Consider the following 24415-nt stretch of genomic DNA (forward strand, 5'->3'; position numbering starts at 1 on the left):
TGTTAGACTCCTGACTGGTAAATGACAACATGAACACTGGCCACCTGCGCGGTTTAGAATTCATTTTAAAATCCTTTTGTTCACCTATAAATACTATAAAGTATTTCTCAGAGATCCTACAGTTTTATATTCCTTGTTGAATGCTTAGGTCAGCTGAGCAGGAGCAGTTTGTCACATCTAACACCAGCTGCTGGTTTGTACAGCAGTTCAACAACTCTGGAACAGCCTCCCTCTGCAGATCAGACAGTCTGTTTCACTAACAGTTTTCAAATCACAACTCTTCTCTGTAGCCTCTTCATTTTCATTAAAATTTTCAACTGTGTCACCCTTTGAGCAGTGCAGGCTGCTGTTTTTGATTATTTATAATCATGCTTTTAATTATGTTCTCTTGTTTTGTAATTTCATCTTTACAATTGTTTTATTGATTGTTGTGCAGCCCTATGGTTAATGTTTGCTGTGCTTAAATGTGCTACTATATATAAATGAATATAACCTGTGTACATATATATATATATATATATATATATATATATATATATATATATATATATATATATATAGCAAACGTAGATTTTTACACGCACTATATATACTACACACACATATATATATATGTGTGTATATATATATATATATATATACATATATATATATATATATATATATATATATATATGTATATATATATATACATATATATATATGTATATATATATATGTACATGTGTGTGTAGTATATATAGTGCGTGTAAAAATCTACATTTGCTTGGTTTTGTCAACACCACCCACACATACACTCTCTCTAACATCACAAGTTACACTGACTAGATATGAAATCTATTTCCAATACACATGTATGATTAATACATCCGGTGTAATTAGTAGCTCTAATCATGTCATGTTTGCTGCCCGCAGCTGGCTGTGCATCGGATTATTTCCTTTTCTTCTATCAAATAACTGACCTTGGTTACAGGACCAGTGGTCTGGATCTAAGGGTAAATAATGTTTGGTTGTTTACATGTCTCACAGGTCAGCTGCTAAAAACTGAATCTGGGCTTATATTGCACATGTATCCTGCTCCCCCACATCTCTCTTGTGAAGCTCAAAAGGAAAGCGGGACATATTGTTCAGCTATTATGTTACATCACCGTGTGTGCCACAACACTTATCAGGGAAGTTTTTATGTCAACACTCCAATCATACAGATTGCTTCTCTTACCTGAAAAAAACTGATAAACCTCAATGGAACCATGTTTGCCTCCATTAAAGCTTGTTCCATGTCATGTGAAACACAGGTTGGCCATTACCGCTGCAGAGCACTTTAAGTTCAGTGAGTGGACAGATAGAGCTTGGATGAAAGAGGAGAGGGTCTGCGGTTGTTTGGATGAGGTTGTGTGTGTGTGTGTGTGTGTGTGTGTGTGTGTGTGTGTGTGTGTCCAAGAAAACGAATAACAAGAAGAAGCAGTAATTAATTGCATATTTGTCACATCCACATGTTTCAGATCATCAAACAAAAATTAATATTTAACAAATACAACCTGAGTAAATAAAAAATGCCATTAAAAAATGATTTCATTTCTTAAGGAAACAACAGCTATCCAAACCTACATGGCCCTGTGGGAAAAAGTGATTGCCCCCTAAACCTAATAACTGGTTGTGCCACCCTTGGCAACAAGAACTGCAATCAAGCGTTTGCGATAACTGGCAATGAGTCTGTGGAGGATTTTTGGCCCACTCTCCTATGCAGAATTGTTTTAATTCGGCCTCACTGGAGGGATTTTGAGTATGAACGGCCTGTTTAAGTATCTCAATCAGATTTAAGTCCAGACTTTGACTAGGCCACTCAAACCTTCATTTTGTTCCCTTTGAGCCACACACAGGTGGACTTGAAGACTTGAAAGTGTTGTTTTGGATCATTGTCTTGCTACATAACTGAAGTGTACTTGAGTTTCGGGGCACAAATTGATTGCTGGACTTTCTCCTTCAGGATTTTCTGTTAAAGAGCAGAGTTCATGGTTCCATCACTTACTATGGGCATCCAGGTCCTGAAGCAGCAAAGCAGCAGCCATAGACCACTTTGCACCACCACCATGTTTCAGTGTTGCTGTAACAGGACAGTTTTTATCTTGCCAGTGGACAGAATGTTTCGGGGAATCATCAAGATGCTTTGTGGCTCTTACTAGATGAGTCTTTGATGCACTCTTGGAGTAATCTGGTAGGTCCTGCTACTGGTTCTCCACTGTTTTAAGTTTTCTCCATTTGTGCTTTGTTGAAGTCCCAAAACCTTTCCACAATAATAGATGTCAATTAATTTATTTCTCAGTTGTTTCTTTTGATCGTGACATGATGTGTTGCTTTTTGAGATCTTTTAGCCTACTTCACTTTGTCATACAGGTTCTAGTGATTTCTTGACTCAACATCTGAGTCAAGAAATCATCTGAGGCCTGATTACTGCCAACATGTCTGGCAGTAATCAGGCCTGGGTGTAGCTAGTGAAATTAAAATGTGGTTAATCACAGGTAATTCATGATTTAAAAAGGGTGAGGGGGAAGAAATTATTTTTTTCATGTTACCTTAGTTTATTATTAAAATTTGCTTGCTCATCTGAAACAAGTCAGCAAACCCTCATGTGGCAAATATGCAAAAAAAAAAAACAAAGGAATCAGGAAGAGGGCAATTACTTTTCCATAACCCGCCACGTACCATAACAATGCGGAAGGTCACCTTTCGCCTTCCTCAGGAACGCTGCAGGACGTGACAAAACGTCGGGATGTTACGCCTCGGGAATGAGAATGGTCTCGTACCACATATGATTTCTTAGATGATACATAAAAGCTCAATATTTATTGAATTTTATGCCGATTTTATAGGCTCCTTATAATATTACAGCCGTAGTTGCTTTTGTTTTCCTTTTATAACTGCACAATAAACATTTAATTCCAGGGTGTTTTCACTCACTGTACACATAAGTGGTATAGATATTGAAACAGTATATATTTTAACAATATTTTAAACTTAGTTATGAACAGAAATATGATGAAGAACCGAGAGAGAGTGTGGGGGAACACTGGGTAGAGCTGATGACTCTTGGGAGTTGCTAAGTGGTGGTAACTGGATTCCAACATGTTGCAGTCTGGGAAATCTGCTGATGAATAGGAGGAAGAGAAGACTGTGGAAGAGGGATGACAAGAAGGCAGGCAGGATGAAAACCTGCCTGTGTAATGTACAGGCATCATGCCAAGGCGTCCATTTCATTCACAAAACCCCTGAGCATGTGCAGCCTTAGGCTGAACAATCTGCTCTTACTTAGCCCAGGGGAAAAGGGAAGAAAGCTCTCACTTCACCTACTCTTGCTTTCTTTCCACCTTTGTTTTTTTCACCCTACTTTTCAAAAGCTGAACTATAGGTAAGCGATTAGTGCTGTTAGGACTGACACTTCATGGAAAGAGTTGTGTTGTTTTGTTGTGTTTTGGTTTTTTATTGCATAATATGGTTTTGGTCTTGCTGGAAGATGCACTTTCCAAATGCCCCACTAGTTGTTTCCTAAAATGTCTTACAGGACATACTAAAATGTTACCTCATTAATCAACATTTCTTTGGATCTTTCCACATGGCCAACAAGAATGCTGCTTTGAGAATCCCTGGCTGGTTTTACTAACTTGTTTTTCAAGTCTAAAATGACTCATTTGGCATGGGACCAACTACATCTTCATGCATCTGCATCTGCATCTGACAGTATATCACCTACACGCTTGTACTATCAGGGTAATGTAGCTGCTGTAATTAACCGAACCAAATTACTGAGGCCTGTGTGCCAACATTGCGTCCTTCTAAAATTACAGTAGACTCTTCAAAATGGAAAAATGTGGTTTTACTTTTTCATAAAAAGCCTCCATCTGACATGAGGCTGCTCAACTGACCCTGACCCTCGGGTAATTTGAGTCAGAGGAGCTGCTCCAGTTAGTCTGGTCATCATTTTAAAAGAAAACCCCCCAGCTTACACAAAAATGATATGCCGAATGATCAGCAATTTAACTTAAAGCAGTTTCGTTTTTTACCCATACTCTGAATCATAAAAGAAGCTGGAGCTACAAATTTAACACACTTTAGTGCATGTTTGTTATTTATTGATAGCCACCCAGGATTGATGCATTTACTTTGACTCACCAACTCAGTGACTGTTGTGTTCACGTACGTCCCTGTAGGTGTCTATGTGTAGGAGTATAGTTTAAGAAAACACATTTCTTAGATCATGCTATTGGGGCCTTTGTGCCTGCACACATACAGACTCCAGAATCTGTGCTGTGACGTATTAAATTTGAAATTATACAACCCGCAGCTTTAGATCAATATTGAAAGACTGTGAGACGTAGTTATTGTAAGACGTCAAATTTAAAATGATGATTCAAGTGGAGAAGATAAAAACAAGGAAAAATCTGCCAGACAGTCCAGACAGTGTCCGTGTCTCTTCCTTCATACAGCACACAACAAGAGATGGTCTGCTCCAGAGTACACCACATCATAGCTAACATTTTCTTCTGATGAAAAGAAAATGATAAATAAATAAAAACGAATGCATGAGGAAATGTATTGACACTTTTGTCAGTGAATAAAAGAGATGCAAGTATGGTAAGAAGGGAGCCAATGATAACAAGTATAACAAATGATTCAATCAGAAGTAATCTCACTTTAAAGTGAGGTTGGATTGGATTTGATTTGCCTCTTTTTGGGGAGTTACAACTAGCTCCCATGCTCCCTTTTTCGCATTAAAACACAAGAAAACGTGTTTTAATTGCTTTGGTTGGAGGAAAAGAAGAGCAGACATAGAGACACATTTTGCATTCGATGTCAAGGAAAACAGGACCCTTTGTAAACCATGTGGAGCAACTCTCCAGTAAAAGCACAGCAAACTCTTACACTTTATATTTTAGTGAACGCAATCAAGTTCACATTTTGTCTATTACACTTTTATGATATTTAGTTTATTAAAACTAGACAAATTTTTAATCAAGGCTACGGCTTAAACTAAGTCAAAATTTGCTGTCCAATGTTTTGCAGTTCACATGATGTATTTAAATATATAACCTTAGATCTAAAAGAGGGTGTACTCTTTTTTTTTTTTTTTTTTTTACCATGACTGTATATATCAACTAGCTGTGTCTTAGAGACAACTGTGAACTAATGAAAAAGGAGAAAAAAAGAAACAGTCCAAGGGGAAAATGATGGTGGTTTGGCTATATATGGCTGCGAATGAAAGTGACCCACTCTAATGTTGCTCTTTATTGATGATTTCACTGCTGATAAGAGCACATGGATGGGTGCAAAGGTATACTGAAGCATTCTGTGCTTGGATTACACCAAATGCATCAAAACTCACTGGACATTTCATCATTCATCAGGGCAACCAATGGGCCTTTCAGGGTAAAGTTTTGGAATAACTCCAGCCAGCAGATCTCAATCTTGTAGCAGAATACCTGATTAAAGAGCTAAAAGTGTTTGCAGTGAAAGCCTGAGAGAGCATCACCAGGGAAAATAAACCTCTAGTTATCTATATGGGTCGGAGACTTCAAAGTTTGGATGCAGTGTGCTTTTAAAAAAAAGGGCATGTCTCCCACAGAGTTTATGGCATCATAATGCAAATCTCCTCAAATTACAGAGGACTTTTGGTACGTTTATTTAATATGTTTTATGTTACTTTAAATCAAAGGGAATCATGGAGCTGTCTAAATACTTAAAATCTGGATACATGTGTAGATTTTCCATTTACACACTTCACAGCATAAGAAGTAATGGTTGGGTGGTCAACCAGCAGGGGTAGAAAAACACAAACAAAAGCTAAAAGCATAAGGATATTAATAAGGAAAAAGTTCCTGTTAAATGTGATTCCGAGTCTTGTAGTTGGAGCATGACTTTTGGAGCTGGTGGTGTTCTGGGGAGAAAGAGGAAGATCAGGAGGAAGAAGACAGGCAGAGAAAGTAGGACAAAGATGGGTGGGCTCGGCTGTGGAACGATGGCGTCTCTAATCTGGACTGAGCAGCTGCTATTAGTCCAGCACTCTCACATGATGTGAAAGCAAAAAATCCTACTCGTGCTTTAACATTGAAGAGGGAAATCAAAAACACACCGGCTGCTGTTAGAAGCAGCACAAAACCTTCTACAAAATCAGACGTTGAAACAGGATTCTCTCCAGCTTAGTTGTGTCAATATTGCGATACCTTTAAATAATTTAGTACAACTTATCGGCAGATGAAAAGTGGTCAAGGCAAAGCCTACTATGAAGTTCACTCCTTTGGACTGTATTTTTAGCCATAAGCCTTAACTGTCTGTTGGCTAAATCCCTCACAGTAAGCCTGTTAAGTTTTACAGTTTTCCCAGCTTGCCAGAGCAGTGTGCATGGGGCTGTCCGCTTGTTAAGGGGTGACGTATCGACCTTCCAAAAATACAGTTTCTGGATGCGAGCCTGTACAGCATTAGCTGAGGCTATCATCTTTAAAATGCTGCAGTGCAGTATATCGTGTTGTTTTTATAAATCTGAGCCCAAAGAACTACATCTGTGGTCAGATGTTTACACACACTCATCACGGGCAGCATGAGCAGTTCAACAAAATCATTAAAAGCCCATGGCATTCACGCCCACGATGAATGTTAGCTAGATAGCCACTAACTCCTACAGTAAGTGCCCTTGATCATAACACCAGTACACTCAACATTTCGACAGTCATAGTAGGTTTAATACCATGGATCAATGCTGCACATTCAGTGTGCTAACAGATAATGTCGCTAAACAACGGTATCACTAGCCAGCAGACCACTACATTAGCCTAGCAGGTTAATGTTAGCCATTGTTAACATTCTCTGTGGACCACATGCAGCATAGTCACAGACAACTGGTAACAACTACAACAATTGAAATGTGTTCTTTAGGTACCAATATATATTGTTCTAGTAACAAGTATAACAACTAACACATACCTTCACTGGTTATGGGTAAGGTTCCACTTTAGCCCCATTAGCTAGATTGTTCAGGCTTGTATTGTCAAGGATACCTTGTGGGCCCAAACTTAAGCATCCCTGTCTTGCTACATCAGAAGGTAAATGTGGCATCAACTAATTTCATCAATTTCATTTCACATTTTTGTTTTGAAATGACATAGGAAATGCTATAAAGGTTGTACTTCATTTATTGCAGCAGGTTAAGTAAAGAGACCTTTTGGTAACAAGGCATTGCATTCAAACTATCATAAAAAAAAACCTTTTTCATTCAAAGTTTTGCACATTAGCCTCTGAAATGCACATTGTTTTTCAAGCAAGTCACCAAAGCCCATTTCCTGTAGCAAACCCTGCAGCAACAACGCACAGAAGCACCTCACACTGAAATATTAAATAGCAAATAGGAAGCGACAGTCTCTCAAAATCTCAGCACTTTGTAGGAAAAAAAAAGCTGTCAATATCCCTGGAAGCACACAGAACCTAAAAGAGAGAAAGTGACAGACAGTGACACACGGAGAAACAGAAAGACAAGATGATATAGAAAGGACAACTGACATCTTTTTCTCCCTCACTATGGGCTAAGGTGCTTGTCTGTGACAAGCGAATGCCGATCTATATCTAAGGAGGAGAGCTAAGCCATGTTGTGGTAGCTGTATTCATCCAAGAGGCACGGTGAATATACTATAAAACTTTAAGCCTAGCTTATAGAGTGAAAAAGAATTTGAAGGAGAAATTGGTTAACTACAAAGTTTGAAGCCAGTGCATTTTTAATATGACTATTTTTTTCAAACAAAATGAAAAATCCATCCAAACTATACAGTCAATCCCAGGTGCTGGTCATTTACCAACTCAGTGCTGGTTATCCCAGCATTTGTAAAGACATGAATGAAAGTAAAAGTAAGATGGTGTGCAGTGCAGTCCAATACATTCAGAAAAAACAAATCAATTAAATAATTAAATAAAAATGTGTGTTTTTTAATTTTAGATCAGTGCTACTGTTTTGTTAATCTCCTCTGCTCTCTATTGCAATATGATCTTTCTCTGCAATAGTGACAGAGAGCAGAGGAGATAAGGAAAACAGCAGTAGTGCCTCTCAACATACCATAACTGATGGCTTTTAAACTGTGCTATAAGAAAATGCCAGATGGTCCCTTTCTTCTTTAGTCTGAAAGGACATAGCATCCATGATTTAAGGGGGCCACGATGTTAATCTGGCCTGAGAGCCAGCTTGTATGCCAGCTCTTTTCTCTCTGTCAGCATCTATCTTATTTGCTTATTTTTTTTAAAAAATTCAGTTTATAAATAAGCTGATTGTGCAGACCTTTGTCGCTTGTGTCCCTTCATATGGATTCCCTCTGTGTCACGGTCACAATGTATCCCAAAACTAAACATCTTGGAGAGGATAATTAGCTGGTGTGTATGTGCATGGTTGTTTCTGTTTGCAACCAGGTCACCTCTCCAATTCACATCAGACCAGATCAAACGGCTGCATCTCAAGTCTGTGACACACTTTCATCAAAAGCAGCACACAAGAGAGAGAAATCTTTTTAGAAAGGCTCAATATGTTACGGTCGGGTTGCCTTCCTAAAGCAGCCCTGAGCATATACAGCACTAGAAGCACACACACATGCACACACACACACACACACACACACACACACACACACACACACACACACACACACACACACACACACACACACATAAATACTACTGTGAATGGAACCAAATTCTTTTTTTAAAGAAGCACACATTGCTGTATTCAGCATATATATATATATATTCTGGTCTGCACATTTAAATAGATGGAATCTAAGGCAATACAAGGAGCCACAATTATAGGGCTTTTTTCAAAGCTTTATAACAGGACTGACCTTCACTTTCTTAGATTTCCCTTTTTTTCACTTTATTCTAAACAGTTTGTGTCTGTGTCAGAGTGCAAAACAAGGCAGAGTTGACTTCAAACAGTCTTGTTCAATGAAAAACATGTTACAGCCCCTTCAGCTTTATCTTTGAAACACCCTGGACTGAGCATGCTCAGTGGTACCCAGTCAATAAGTCATTAGTTGAGGCTTCAATGGCAGTTGCTCACCTTGTGAGGCTGTGCGTTGACCCAGAGTCTGACTGGGGACCCCCAGAGTACCTCCTTGCACATGCCTTCATCTCACAGAGATCCAAAGGATAAATGAGAAGTGCCTTTAAAGGTAAGCTGAAGAGCTGTCTATTACCTTCTGAAACCAAATTTTAAAACTGCCGATTGGTGAAATAATGGAAATCTTAATTTCTACATGATATAAAAATGTCATATAGCAGTATCATTGCTATAGCAAAGCCATGTGCTTACGTCCTCTAGTGTATAAAAAAGGATACAACCAAGAGTCTGAAACCAAGAGTCTCGTGTCAGCATCTGAAGGCGATTTAGTATCTAAAAAATTAGCTACTTATAAAACCTCCAAGAAAACACAGCACTTTGTAAAATATGCAAGAAAACTGCTAAAGCTAAAGGCACAAACATTCACACATTGAATTAGGTAGTGTGTCATCAGTGACAGTAGCTCATTGAAAAAGAAGGATAGGAAAACACCTTTTATTTACATACACTTATAAATGCTGCTGCCTGTAAGATGCAAGCATCAATAAAACATTATTCAGTATTTTTTTTCCTAAACCATCAGATATTCTGTTATTGCAAATTTTACTGAAATATTGTGATATCATTTTGAGGCCATATCACCGCACACTAGTAGTGTGATATATAGTGACACTTAGCTTGTGGGTGAAATCACTTTATGTATATATTACATAATTTCCTCTGGGATTAAGAAAGTATTCTGATTCTAATGTAGATAGAGTACACAGCCAACAGACCGCTGCACATAAAAAGAAATCTCATGCTGGCTAACTTTAGATAGAGACAGGCTAGCTGCTTTCCCTGTTTCTAAGATATAAAGCGGGGATGAAAACATATGAATCAAATATAAGACAGCTTTGGAAAAAGTGAAGGAGAGCATAAAGTTTAGAGTTTTATTGTATTTTCACAGGTTTGACACCATTTTTCTATTGATAAAGACCTCCCCCAAGGCCATTCATACTACACTGAAGTAATTAATAAATAAATAAACAATCAAATGCCAGACAATTCCTGTGTTTTCAATATTATAAAAAATTATGATTTTTACAGTGGGTTCACAGTAAAAAACAAACAAACAAATGGACAATGAGCTATCAGAACATTTTATATAATTTTACACATTCATTTCTTACAACTTGTCTAAATTTCATAAAAGTGAGTGAACAACAGGTGCGTAGGAGGATTTTCTTCCTCTTTTTTTAAATAACATCAATTATATCTTCTGCACACTGTCTCACAATTATTTATCTTTTTTAAATCACAATGTTTCGGTCCAAGTTTGTACTTGATGAAGGTCGGAGGAACCAAAACATTGTAATTTAATAAAGACAGTGTGGGAAGTTTATAATTTATCTTTTTATTATGTTTATTTCTTGCAAATTAAGTCCAAGCAGCATTTCTTTAACATGTAGAAAAACTGAGATGTAATGCTAAAATTTCACTTCTTTTCTTTATGTTAAAATATCTCTGGGACTATATGTGTTGTTAGACTTCTTTGCACTGACAGAAACTGGAGTTTCACTGGTCCGGCCCACTTAAGATCAAAGCAGACTGTAGGTGGCCCACAATGAAAAAAGAGTTTGAGATGTTATTGCTAGCTGCAGCTTCATATTTATTGAATAAACACAAGAGTGTTATCAAAACTAAACTCTGGGAGCTCCATGTACTTTCTTACGGAGCCCCGCAGGGGACATGGGAGAAAAAAAATTAAGACGGACTTTTGCGAGATCTCGCAAAACTAACTCGGGATCTCGCAAAACTTTTGAGAGATCTCGCAAAACAAACTCGGGATCTCGCAAAACTTTTGCGAGATCTCGCAAAAGTCGAATTCCAACAATGGTGGCAGCTACTTAGTTGTAATATTACTCTTTCTGGGTCACAAAATATACTTTTAAGATATTCCGAGGCGTGAATGTAGTTGTGTAAACGTCAGATATCTGCTCGGTTTACAAGACATCACATATTTGCAAAAGTGCTCCGACGTTTTCGGAGATGTATGAAACTTTTGCGAGATCTCGCAAAAGTCCGTCTTAATTATTTTTTCTCCAATGTCCCCTGCGGGGCTCCGTACTTTCTCCCTAAGTAGGTCAATCAATAAAACTCATGAAGATCAACACCATTGGTACATCTGAAATCACTGACACAGTGCTAAAGTGTATTATATAATCTTAGAAAACTACATGCCCCTGTGGAAGTCCTATTTGTGTATAATCGAAGCTTAGAAATGCAATTCATAAATAAATAAAAATCTTATACTACAACCAAGACAGGAATAGCTTCAACCGGGTCAAGTTGAACTGTGTAGACATTGTAAAAAGATGTGATAGCAGAATTTAAAAGTAAAAACTCGCAGCAAGATCAGTCATTCATGAGGGCTGGAGACTGAGATCAAAACCTGTATGCACTGTGCACAGAGGCTTCAGAAAGTCTCTTTCATGGCTCTTCTCACTATAACCCACACTGAACCCGTCTGTCTTTTTAACTTCAACTCCTCATTACTTTCCTTTCCACTCTTAGTCATCCTTCCCAGATTTTCTTTTTCATTTTACCATGTGTGTTTCTACCCCTTCCTCTGCATTTCTCACCTTTTTCTCTTCCAGCGATTTTACCCAATTATGAAAAAGCTCAATGAGAGAAATGCAAAAACTGCTACTGTGATGACAAACTGCTCATCTTTGTTGTTTTAATGCTGTAAAAGTGGCAAGAGCATGCACATTTTTTCTGTAAAAAGAATACAAAGGCAGTACATTTTATAATGAAAGTGTGAAGAGTGATTCAAAAGAACAATGTGAGGTCTTTAGTTATTTAAACATTTCATGGGCCAAAGGAATAGGGAGGCAGCTGCCTTATACACTTCCACACCATTAAAACTAACAGGTGAGCTGAACAACATACTGAATAATGAATATCTTGTTAAAAAGGCAACCATCCAGCGGTTAGGCACAGAATGTGATGTGTTGGAAGAAGGAAAAATGGGCAAATATTAGGAGCTGAGTAACTCTGACAAGGGCCAGATTTCGATGGCTGAATGACTGGTTAAGAGCATCTCCAAAGTGGCAGGTCTTTTGGAGTGTAAATGTTATGTAAATGGTACTTATATACTGGTACTTATATACCGCTTTTCTACTCTATTTGAGCACTCAAAGCGTTTTCTTACTACAAGCCTCGTTCGCTTACTCACACACTTTTAACATTCAAACACTCACACTTGAATGGATGCATGAATTCGGGGTTCGAAACTCTTGAACAAGAATACTTCAACATGTAGACAATAGAGGAACTAAGGATCAACCCACCAACCTTTTAGCTCTAGATCCGTAGGTTAGTACCTACCAAGAACAAAAATTGTTCAACCAGATAGAGAATCATGAGTGTTTAAGGCTCATGTATGTGTGTGAGAAGCAAGAGGTTGCCCCTGTGGTCCAATCCCATGTAAGAGCTCCTGTTTACTAAATGCTGAAAATGTTAATGTTGTCTACCGCAGAAAGTTGTCAGAACATGCACGGCATGCTGCCTCTGGGATCTTCGTGATTGAAGATGAGTGCTAAGCTCTGTTAATGTGAGAAACATATGAAGCATCAGAACTGGACCATGGAACAATGAAAGAATGTGGTTTCAGTGATGCAGACACTGAATGTGCTGTTTGCATGTGGGCAGAGAGCACAGAAGTATAGGATTTTGGGAAGAATGCAAGCCACCTTAGTCATTTTGATGATATTGAAAATGTTTTGGTGGTGAAGCTTTGATCCTGCCATTCATGTGGCGGTTCCTTTGTACAGCCTTAGGCTACGTTCACACTGCAGGTCTTAATGCTCAATTCTGATTTTTTGATCAAATCCGATTTTTTTGTCTGCTCGTTCACACTACAAATAAAATGCGACAGCAAACGCGCTCTAGTGTGAACGCTCAAAGCGGCCCGCATGTGCAAAAGAAGATGTCACACACAACACGCTCTGTTTAGACCCAGAGCAAACAATATTGTTTGACTGATGGCCGTTAATATAAAGACTTTGGACTTTACGTTTCCCAATTTTTGCTTTAAGTTATTTTGTTATTTACATAATAATGTGAATAACCTAATAATTATCCTTATTGCTGTTTTAGAGGAGCGGTGCTTCAAAGGATAGTTGCAGATTTCTGTCAGAATCTGCAGATTATACAGTACAAATAAAATGTTCACGTTTCTCCAACGTTGTCTTCCCAACAGTTTCACTGACATCTACACGGGATGGCCAGGAAGCGTTCGCGATGTCTTCTCGGGCGCTGATAATCAGCGTCTGTCTTGTGTCAGTGACGTAAAAGACGGATTTAATGCGACATGACCATTCAAACAGCAGTCGCTTTCTAAAACATCGGATATGTATCGGATTCAGTACCACATACGAAAGTGACCCAGATCGGATTTGAAAATATCGCATTTGTGCCATTCACACTGTCATACCATGATCGGATATGGGTCGTGTGGGGTCAAAAAAATCGGATTTGATGCGCTTTCGCCTGCAGTGTGAACGTAGCTTTAATGCTGCTATAGACCACGCCCGTTCATGGCTGCAAGGAGTTGACTTGGTCTCTGAATTTCCAAGATCCCAGTCTCCTTGTCTATCCATATAGATATGGTACAAACATTGGATCTATTGAGGCCCCAAATTAGAAATAACACAACTTAATTCATCTGCTGCTCAAGGGTACCTTCCCAAGTTTTGCTGAGCCAGTTTATTGGAGTTCACACAGTATTAGGCATGTGGCTGACTAGTGTACATATATTTCAGGAGATTAGAACTAGGTTAGTATTGGACTTCTACTATAGCCTGTGGTAACAGGCTATAGTAGAATATCTTTCATACATTTTCCAATTTCTATGAACAATGGCACTTTCTCCCACAGCTGAATCAGTATTAATTAGCTCTTCAGACATAAGAGGATCCTACCTATAGTAAATTAAAATTGAATAGAGGAACAATAGGAGACATGTAAAGGTTTTTTTTCCTAACCATAATGTGATGCATTGGCTTCTTTCCCCTCCTTACTTTTGGCAGCCACATAAGATATTACTGTGCTCAAAGCCAATGTGTTTGTAGGCCGTTCAACCCAAAGGTATTTTAGCCAAGGAACTGACGCTTGATTTAAGTGTACAGTTATGCCAGTTTAATAGAGATTAAACACTTTCTAGTATTGCAGTTAGCCAATTCATTAAATGACCCCGAAACAGCATTAGTGTGGCAATGATGTGACAATACAGATAGTTCAGATCTGATAATGACTGTTTCAAGTTTTGCCCATTTGTAACCTACATTCATTGATTCATTACAAGGGCACCGGGTATTCCCACCGAAAGCTGCTTTTGTATTATTTTCCCTGTTCATCAGTGGGTACTCCCTGTAAGTGAATTAACTAAAAATGTAACCCATGCTATAGGAACTGCATACTTCACATTATTGCATATTTCACTATTCACCTAGTTCAAGTAGTTTAAAGACTACTAAAATTTACAATTAACTTTAGCTGCCAGCAGAGATTTGAAAGGCACTTCACATCTTACTTTACCTTATGTGTTCTTATTATATTGTTTCCAGCATGACATATACATGTGAACCACCAATGAAAAATATTTCACTGCTTTTATTTTTAACCTCATAGGACCTGGCGTCCACATATGTGCACGTCACATTTTGGGTTATTTAGACCAAAATACTCAATTTTGCTCTACAAGGGCCTGATATCCACTTACGAGGACATTATACTGCCACTCTTCTATAAAAATTTTAAATGAATATCCTCATATGTGGCTCTTATTTTTCTTAAAAACAAAAATAAGGTAAAAAAAAAAAAAAAATCTGGTAATTCTTTGTTTTTACATTCATTGGGCCCCAATATGCCCAAATACCAAAGAGAAATTAAAAATCCATGCCGTGGAAGAGTTCAGGTCTTAGGAGGTTAAGGAAGAAATAGCCTATACCTGGACTTGACCAGCTCTTAATATGGCTGTTGTGTGCATTTTTCCAAGTCACTTTACTCATCTCGATATCTCGCTAAGCAAATGTAACTATTCGACCGCACACTGTGTTGGCATGTTAAGCAAGGCTGAGGCTGATGGAATTGCAAAAATGATTCTATTTTAAGGGGACTCTTCATCCATCCAACCCTTCATCCATTTTGTTAAATACTTATCCTACTGATGCAATAGGTCACAACTGCATCAAAAGGACTAACACATCAAGACGGATTGTTTGTTCCATTTGAAGTCGGAAGTTCTGTGTTCGGAATTTTAAAATGGAACACCCCCTGAAGTCATATTTCATACTCCTAAAGTTGGTGCCATCCCAACAACCCAGAGTTAACAATCCAAGACGGCAGTAGTGTGTGTAAATGGTTTTCAAAAGTGTAAAACAGCTGAGATTTGATTTATCTCTTAACCAAACAGCAATATCATTAGTCCAGGACAGCAAGTCTGACCTCCAGTGGCAAGAAAAGCTTGCAAATATGAAAATCCAAATGTATGAACCACAATTTCATGGTAACAAGCCTTATTGTAACCAAGTTATTTCACACAAAAAAAAACCCCCAAACAAATGTTCATCTCATGGTGACACATTAGAAGTCGACTCCAGATGTTGAGATGGAAGCTTCCATTCCACATGTGTAGCTCAGCTAGTGAGATGGCTAGAGTGCCATGGAAACGTTTGGAATTTGCGTGTAAAACGCACAAGAAGAACAAAATAGTGAAATGCAAATTATTCCTGACTCAGAAGTCTTTGTCAGCTGTCAAGAGCTCTATTTTAAATTTAAAGTAGAACAACTCTAAAACGCTTGTGGTGAGGCACTTTGAAGAAGAGATGGATGCCAGCGCTGTAACTGAATCAGCAACAGCTAGTGTTTAGTTCAGCTACAGCAGTCGCTCTTAATTTGGTGCACAACCATGCTTTGAACTGGAACAGGCTGTGTATGTCTGTGTGTCTGTGTTCGTGGTAGTTTTTTTCTATGTATCTTTTTAGCAGATTTGCTTCACACTTGGCGGGTGCATAGGGATGCAGGGATATGCAGTGTTGAGTTTGAGCCGTTTTCACATTTGGCTAAAAGTGGTTTTCTATTACCCCATCTACTGATTGCCTGCACTCAAAGTGTTTAGAGGACATTTGTAACTACAGAAAAACCTTTCCTGAGATTTACTTTACATTAGACTAATGAAAGTAGGAAAACTTATTGAATTATTTACTAAGGAAGATCTTTGTTTTTACTTTGCTTTTGAGTAGATACCATTTTACTCTCGCCAGCATTATTTGGATGACTACTTTGAATTCTACAGGAATGGGATATTTGCTGTTACTAAGTACAAGTACCTTTACTTGATTACATTTTTTGGTCTACTCCTCTCACCACTCATTCACAAGCTAGATTGTGATGAGTGAAGGTGATGGACTCATGAGACTTCAAGTTTAAATATTGTCCATACAGTCTGTGACACATGTCATATATTACTACTATAAAGTACTACAACGTTAAAAACTGATACTGCAATCTCATATTAATAAGACTGCAACATCACTATTTGCTTTACTGTCAAACAATGCATGTACTAGATCCTGAGCACGTGTTAGTCCACCATCATGTGTCTTACCCTACATCCTTGTGTCCCCTGTCAATTTCCTGTCTCCACAAAGCTCTGTGTGAGCGAGCGACTGTGAGGCAAACTGTAATTTCTGAGGAGAAGAAGAAACTGTCTGAGAAACTGCACAGCCTCAGGCCTTACACACAGCTCCCTTACCAGATTCTCAGAGGAACAGCCTGTAACCTATGGCGTTATTTTTGTGCCACTATTCTGAGCGCACGTAAAAGAAAATTTGAGCGCACGTAAAAAAAGTTTGCAGGTGCAAGTGTTGCATTTTGAGGAGAAATTTATTTTGAGCGAAGAAAAGCTGAATTTGAGTGAACAAAATTCATTGCTGCGTGCAAAAAATGTATTTCAGTGTTTGCTATTATCCATACACACACACAATAGCAGACCCTCTCGCTCAGTTTTTGCATTTGCGCTCGCTCGCAATGTGTTGCTCGCGCTCTCAACATTTCTGCCCGTGCGTGCTCAACTCTTTCTCTACACCGTTATATTTGTGCCACAAAACCAGCCAATCACAGACTTGGATGCAAAAATATCTGATTGGCTGTTCTGGTTCCAATCAGCTCGAAATGACAAAATGCAATATCCCAGAATCCATTTCGTCCAAAGCTCAAACGAGGCAGTGGCGGAGGAACACAGAGTGGCGGAGTTTGAAATATTACTCTTTCTGGGTCACAAAATAAACTTTTAAGATATTTTCATGCGGGCAGCACGGTGGCATCGTGGTTAGCACTGTTGCCGCACAGCAAGAAGGTCCTGAGTTCAATTCCAACATCAGGCCGGGGTCTTTCTGTGTGGAGTTTGCATGTTCTCCCCGTGTTTGCGTGGGTTCCCTCCGGGCACTCCGGCTTCCTCCCACCGTCCAAAGACATGCAGCTTGTGGGGATAGGTTAATTGGATAATCCAAATTGTCACTAGGTGTGAATGTGCGAATGAATGTGAGTGCGAATGGTTTTCTGTCCCTGTGTGTTGGCCCTGCGACAGACTGGCGACCTGTCCAGGGTGTACCCCGCCTCTCGCCCTATGACAGCTGGGATAGGCTCCAGCGACCCCTGCGACCCTGAAAAGGATAAGTGGAAGCGAATGGATGGATATTTTCATGCGAGAATGGTGCTGTGTAAACTTAAAATATCTGCTCGATTTATCACGACATCACATATTTGCATAAGTGCTCTAATGTTTTCCTGCCTGTTACCCACCAGCTGACCGGGTGGTCACTCGGGTTACACATAATATGGCTCAACTGACAAAACATTGGCTGACTACACCACCAGGTATTATAGGAAAAACCATAAAGCCTTTGAACTAAAACAAACACTGTTGTGACAGTGATGTACACTGTCTTGTTGGTATATATGCATGATTTGTATCACCTTCATGTTTCCAAACCGATATCATGAGCAGCAGCTTTTACATCTGTGGCTCCAGCAAACATCAGCTGATACTAGAAATTAATTTGAAATAAATTCTAACAACAGCTTATCAAGCTTGAACGTGCTGTTGTTGTTTAGCCCAACATCCGCTGGTTTCCTGTTTCTGGCGCAAAGTGGGAGATAAACAAACAAGAGAGACGATCAGCTGATCATTGATCAGTTTCATGATTGAAGTAACAACAGGAGAGGGAGGGGAGAGAATGAGGGGAGAAGAGGCAGCTGTGCAACGTAAAGACAGAATAACTCCAGCTTTGTGACTTTTTTCATTCTAGCTGAAGTACGGGACTAATCGCGTTCCTTTTCCTCTTAATACGGATGTATTGTAATTGGTCCAGCCCAGAGCTGATCATGACCAATTGGCTAATCCACCACCTTTCATTGTTTATACCATTACAGAAACAAACATAAAAATGAAAAATCACCATCGGCCCACCGGGCAAATGCCCGGGATGCCCATTGGCCAGTCCAGCTATGCGGTCAGCTGGTGGGTAACAGGCATCTCCGAAAACGTTAGAGCACTTATGCAAATATGTTATGTCTTGATAAATCGAGCAGATATTTGAAGTTTACACAGCACCATTCTGAAAATATCTTAAAAGTTTATTTTGTGACCCAGAAAGAGTAATATTTCAAACTCCGCCACTCTGTGTTCCTCCGCCACTGCCTCATTTGAGTTTTGGACGAAATGGATTCTGGGATATTGCATTTCGTCATTTTGAGATATTTTTGCATCCAAGTCTGTGATTGGCTGGTTTTGTGGCACAAATATAATGGTGTAGAGAAAGAGTTGAGCGCGCACGGGCAGAAATGTTGAGAGCACGAGCAACACATTGCGAGCGAGCACAAATGCAAAAACTGAGCGAGAGGGGCTGCTATTGTGTGTGTGTATGGATAATAGCAAACACTGAAATACATTTTTTGCACGCAGCAATGAATTTTGTTCACTCAAATTCAGCTATTCTATATCTATACCTGACAGCTTAAATGAGAAAAACCTATGTAACTGTTGGTGGAGCCAATGACAGATTTCTAAAATCACAAGATACTTACATGGTACCCTCCAACCTTGAGCTCTTATTACATAATTTGTATAGCCTGTCGTTTAATTAACATTGATTCAGAGGAGGAACATAATACAGAGGCCCTACTCTTCAGTTAAAATATAAAACAAACCCCCACCCTACGATTCTTTACAGTCTTTATTTATTTATCTTATGAAAATAGAGTGATATGCGACGATTTTTTTGCTGAGTGCTTTTTTCCCCTGTTTTCTTCAATTCAGATACAGCTGCTTTTCATTGTTTGTGCTTTGCTTCACCCTGTCAAAAATTCCCCCTGTTTAGAAGTAGATTTGATAATCTTATGATTTATACTTTTTTAAATTCCCAGAACAGCATTATTATCTAGTATTACAACCTGGGGTGGGGTGCAAACTATTGGAGACAAAATATCAGATACATCCTGTGCAGCTTCTTTATCGCCTTATGACTGTTTGCAATATTTCTGCTGACCTTTCTGAGCAGGTCTTCCCAGGCTGGCAATTACAGCTGTAAACCTTACGACACAGATCTGTACAACTGAATCCATAGGGTTTAGGAGTTTGAAAAATGCATCCTGCAGAAACTAATATAAATGAACATTACTTGTAGTATTAGTAAAAAATATGCAGTCAGAATGATGCATATTACAAAGACATACTTTGTAGTATATCGAAACATAGAAATAGTGTCCAGAGGAGATATGAAACCATAAGCAGTGTACAGAGAAGGTCTGTGGGACACACATGCCTCTGATCAGCTAGCATAATAAGCAGAGTAAGATGAAGCATCTTGTGCAAAGCGCTAAGTGACATTTCTGCCGACCCTGACTCTTCAATAAGTTGAGTGGACCCCTGCTGGGTGGTGCGTTGGAATGACACCATCTGCAGAGGGCTCAAAACGCCCCCGCACTTGGACCTCAGCGGGGGTCTTTGTGCTTACAGAAGGGGATGCTATGGTAACTAGATGAGCCTCTTATGTGAGTTTTTTTTTTTTTAAACATCCTTATGCAACTATACCTGGATGTGAAATGGAAGTGGAGTTGGAGTGTGTGCGTCTGTGACACAGAGACAGAAAGATGCTGAGAAGCTAGAAAACAAACACTTTCCTGCACTACAGATTCTGAGGATACCCCTCCTCCCACCACCTGTCTTTCTTGCCTTTCTCCTTCCTTCAGCATTCCGTGCACAAATGTCGGAGCAATTTCTCATATAACAACTTGCTCAACAGTTCACACCGATTCCACACCTTGTGCAAAGCTTAGGGGACAAGTGTCTGCGAGCAGAGAGAAAAAACAGAGACAGTGACAGGTGGGGAAGACAGGGGTACAGGCAGTTGGAGACAATGGGATGAGTCAACAGCGTAGAGAGGCAGACCTCAATGCAGAGACGAATGCTGTCTGGAAGGCTTCTGGAAAGCATCACCATCATCATTTTCTTCCCCTCAACCTGAAATCTACCACAAAACCAGTAATCAACAGTGCTGCTGGAAGCCGACATCCCGCAGAGAGAGGAAACGATTAGTGATGGTGGTTAGCACCCAAAACGCTGCCACAACCAAAGCCACCAAAATCTAACGAGCATGTGGAGATTGTCGTCTAAATCATCATAGCTGCTGTATTTGATTACTGGGCCAACAGCTTGTTTGGGGGGACAGGAGACAGTAAGGGAGAGGGGGTAAACATCTATATGGGTTTGGTCTACTTGAAAAGGAGCTGTGGAATATGAGCTCAATCAGAAAAGTCTTATTTCTTGCAACCTGGTGACTAAAAGCTCTCAGGGGAGCAGTCACTTGCAGCCCACTTGTTGCCATGGTGATTAAATGTCAATCAAGAGATGGCAGGGCTCTCAACATTGGATTTTACACCCACATGCACAGGCACTAGGTCTCACACTTGCCTTATTTGAGCTAAAACGACTACAGCAAACAAACATAAACATATGTAGGTGGAGTTCACTGATCGTGTCATGAAAATTATCCAAGCCTGATGTCAAAAGGATTGTTTTTCTTTAGCAAATTCAGTGCACTTGAAAATTATATGCTCACCTCATTTTACCTCAAATACTATTTTGTATTTTATTTGATCCTTACTTATTACACATACATACAAACATACACAAACATTCTGTCTTTCTGTCATTCAATATTTTCCATGTACTACTTGCGCCATCTTCTTCCCTCTTTGTCTCTGCGGCTCAGCAACTGTTACTCAGTCTCAGTGGAGCTGAGCGAAAGTGACCTCGAAATCGACTGCTAATACAACTGTCATCGCCTGCTGCCCGCCAAGGCCCACCAGGGTAGGTCTGGGAAAAGCAACAGAGGAATGAGAGACAGAGGGAGAAAGAACCAGAGGCGCATGTGAGCAGATTCATGAGAGAAGGCGGCAAGAGCATGTAGGAGAGAGAGAAGAGTACAAATGCGAGATTGTAGAGCAAAGAGAAGGACGGCAGACAAGCTCAGTGAGACAGAACTTATGTCAGTGGGTGAGGAAGAGAAGAGTGGGCCGCTTAGCCAGACTGCTCAGGCTATGGTGAGTCACCGAGGTCGTCCTGTGACAAGGCTGCACTTTGTAGCATCATGGTCAGCAGGTCAACAGATGGATGCCTCTGAACACACAATGATTTCCACCTCACCGGACACAACAGGGTGCACACAGTACTGTTATGCACATGTGCATATTCAACTACAGACGGGCATTGTTGAGTGTATGGCATTACAAAGTGCAACATTACGTGTTAATTGTTTGTTGTAATGAGTATATAATTACGAAATACTTTTTTTGGACTCTTTCTTCTTCCCTGAAGGCCAGTACACACAAAGTGCTTTGCAAATAGTGTCACAAAATTCTATTTTTTTGGGATATGAACTTGTTATGCAATGTATGCATGAAAGCGTTGCATTAGAAGATTTTTTGTCAAAAACTGCACTGTGACAAAAATGACACTGGGTTTGCCCATCTCTCAAGAGAAGGCAGATCTGTTTATTTGCATAAGAAAAATAAAATAAAAACGCTTATGTGGAATTATGTGGTCGATGTGAATGGCTGCATTAAGAATAGGTGAAACAAAATATTTACATATATATTTTACGTGTCCAGTGCATAAAGGCTTTAAGACTCAAACTGCTTGGTTAGTAGCTGCATACTAGCAAAAATGTATCCTATAGTTGTATCACTCACGTTAGCTAGTTTGACGGAAGAGAGGAGTATCTTACCATATTCATATTATTTTGTGCTAATGAAGTGATAAGGCCAAAGCATTCTACTTAACATTTAGATGAAGCATGGAGGTGAGGCTAATTGTGGTACTGTTAGTACTGTACTGCTAGCTGTTAGTTCGGTTCAATTTGTAGTGCTGAGGTAAAATTAACAAGCTTGTAAGTGGTTAAATGTGCAGGAAATACTACTGATATCACCTCATTATGAAATAGAGACGTCACCAGAGCTGATACTTAGGCTACTATTTAATACCAAAATTCTGAGAATGGAACAGTACTTGTTGCTCTTTGCTACCATTGGTAACATGCAGCATATGTACTGAGGTGGCAAGTGCTTTGGAAAAAGGCATACAGCAACAAGTGTACTAGTCTAGCCTTATGTGCTTCATTAATAAGGCAGTATGCAAACCATGTTGTCATGTTTTTCAGACCAATGGAGGAAATGCTTCCAATTTAGTGACATCAGCCTCCAGAACTTTTCAAAGAATTTCAGTCAATTACATTTCTATTACTCAAACACAGTAAAAACATCCAAAGTTTTTTACTTTATCTTGAAATGGACATTATTTTTTTTTGTGAGACAGATGGCTCTGCAATTGTGAAATCAACTTTTGTTCCATAGGCTGAACTGTTTGCAGTGGCTAATGTTAACATAATGTAGTATTAGTCGGCTACTCGGCAAACATCCTAACATTTCAGTTTGTGTCTTGTAAACAGGATATCATTTTATAATTTTAAATAAATGGATTGCTAAAATGTTGGTATATCATGTTTTTAATGATAGAGTTTATATTCAAGTAGATGAGATCGTCATTTTTTTAGTATTGAATTTAGTATTGAGAATTGTGTAATTCAACTGGTTTTGGTACTGAATACTAAATTTCTGGTAACGTGACATCCCTACTGTGCTGTTAGGCAAAGTTTCACACACGCTGTCTAGAATCGTAACCCAACAAGAGCAAGCAAAATATAAATGGTGCTAATCCTCGTTCCCACTGCTTCACACTCGGCTGCGAACTGTCCCAGTGCAAGCTGGAGGCCTTCACCCAATGAAGCCAACAGAACCACATCATCCGCGAAAAGCAGAGATGAGATTCTGAGGCCACCGAAGTGAAAGCCCTGCGCCACTTGGCTGCACCTAGAAATCCTGTCCATAAAAATTATGAACAGAATCGGTGACAAAGGGCAGCCCTGGCGGAGCCAGGTATCCTTGAGAGGATAAAGAGCTGGTCCAGTGTTCCGCGACCAGGACGAAAACCGCATTGTTCCTCCTGTATCCGAGGTTCAACTAGCGGACGAACTCTCCTTTCCAGCACCCTGGCATAGACTTTCCCAGGGAGGCTGAGGAGTGTGATCCCCCTGTAGTTGGAACACACCCTCCGGTCCCCCTTCTTAAAGATGGGGACCACCACCCCGGTCTGCCAGTCCAGGGGTAATGCCCCTGATCTCCACGCAACATTGTAGAGGCGTGTCAACCAGGACAGCCCTACAACGTCCAGAGCCTTCAGGAACTCGGGGCGGACCTCATCAACACCAGGGGCTCTGCCACCAAGAAGTTGTTTAACTGCCTCAGTGACCTCGCCTCTGGAAATTGGCGGGTCATTCCCCTCATCCCAAGACTCTGCTTCCTCCTCGGAAGACGTGTCAGTGGGATTAAGGAGGTCCTCGAAGTATTCCTTCCACCGCCTGACAATTTCCTCAGTCGAAGTCAGCAGTGCTCCGCCAGCACTATACACAGTGTAGGTAGAGCACCGCTTTCCCCTCCTGAGACGCCTGACGGTTTGCCAGAATCTCTTCGAGGCAGTCCGAAAGTCTTTTTCCATGGCCTCTCCGAACTCCTCCCACACCCGAGTTTTTGCTTCAGCCACTGCCCGAGCCGCATTCCGCTTGGCCTATCGATACCTGTCGGCTGCCTCCGGAGTCCCACAGGCTAACCAAGCCTGACAGGACTCCTTCTTCAGCCTGGTGGCTCCCCTCACCTCTGGTGTCCACCATT

The 24415-nt window shown here is 39.9% G+C and overlaps 1 protein-coding gene and 1 long non-coding RNA gene across 2 annotated transcripts in view; both read right to left on the reverse strand.

The window, feature by feature from the left end:
• xkr6b (XK, Kell blood group complex subunit-related family, member 6b) overlaps positions 1-24415 on the reverse strand; it is a 68267-nt gene that overhangs the window by 21582 nt on the left and 22270 nt on the right. The window lies entirely within an intron of this gene.
• LOC146501537 (uncharacterized) overlaps positions 1418-24415 on the reverse strand; it is a 39415-nt gene continuing 16417 nt past the window's right edge. Inside the window, exon 2 of the long non-coding RNA XR_014869283.1 lies at positions 1418-24393. This is a non-coding gene — a long non-coding RNA (uncharacterized LOC146501537). The remainder of the gene's footprint in view (positions 24394-24415) is intronic.

Source organism: Neolamprologus multifasciatus, chromosome 15 (genome assembly GCF_963576455.1).
Source record: "Neolamprologus multifasciatus chromosome 15, fNeoMul1.2, whole genome shotgun sequence".
Taxonomy (NCBI): Eukaryota; Metazoa; Chordata; class Actinopteri; order Cichliformes; family Cichlidae; genus Neolamprologus; species Neolamprologus multifasciatus.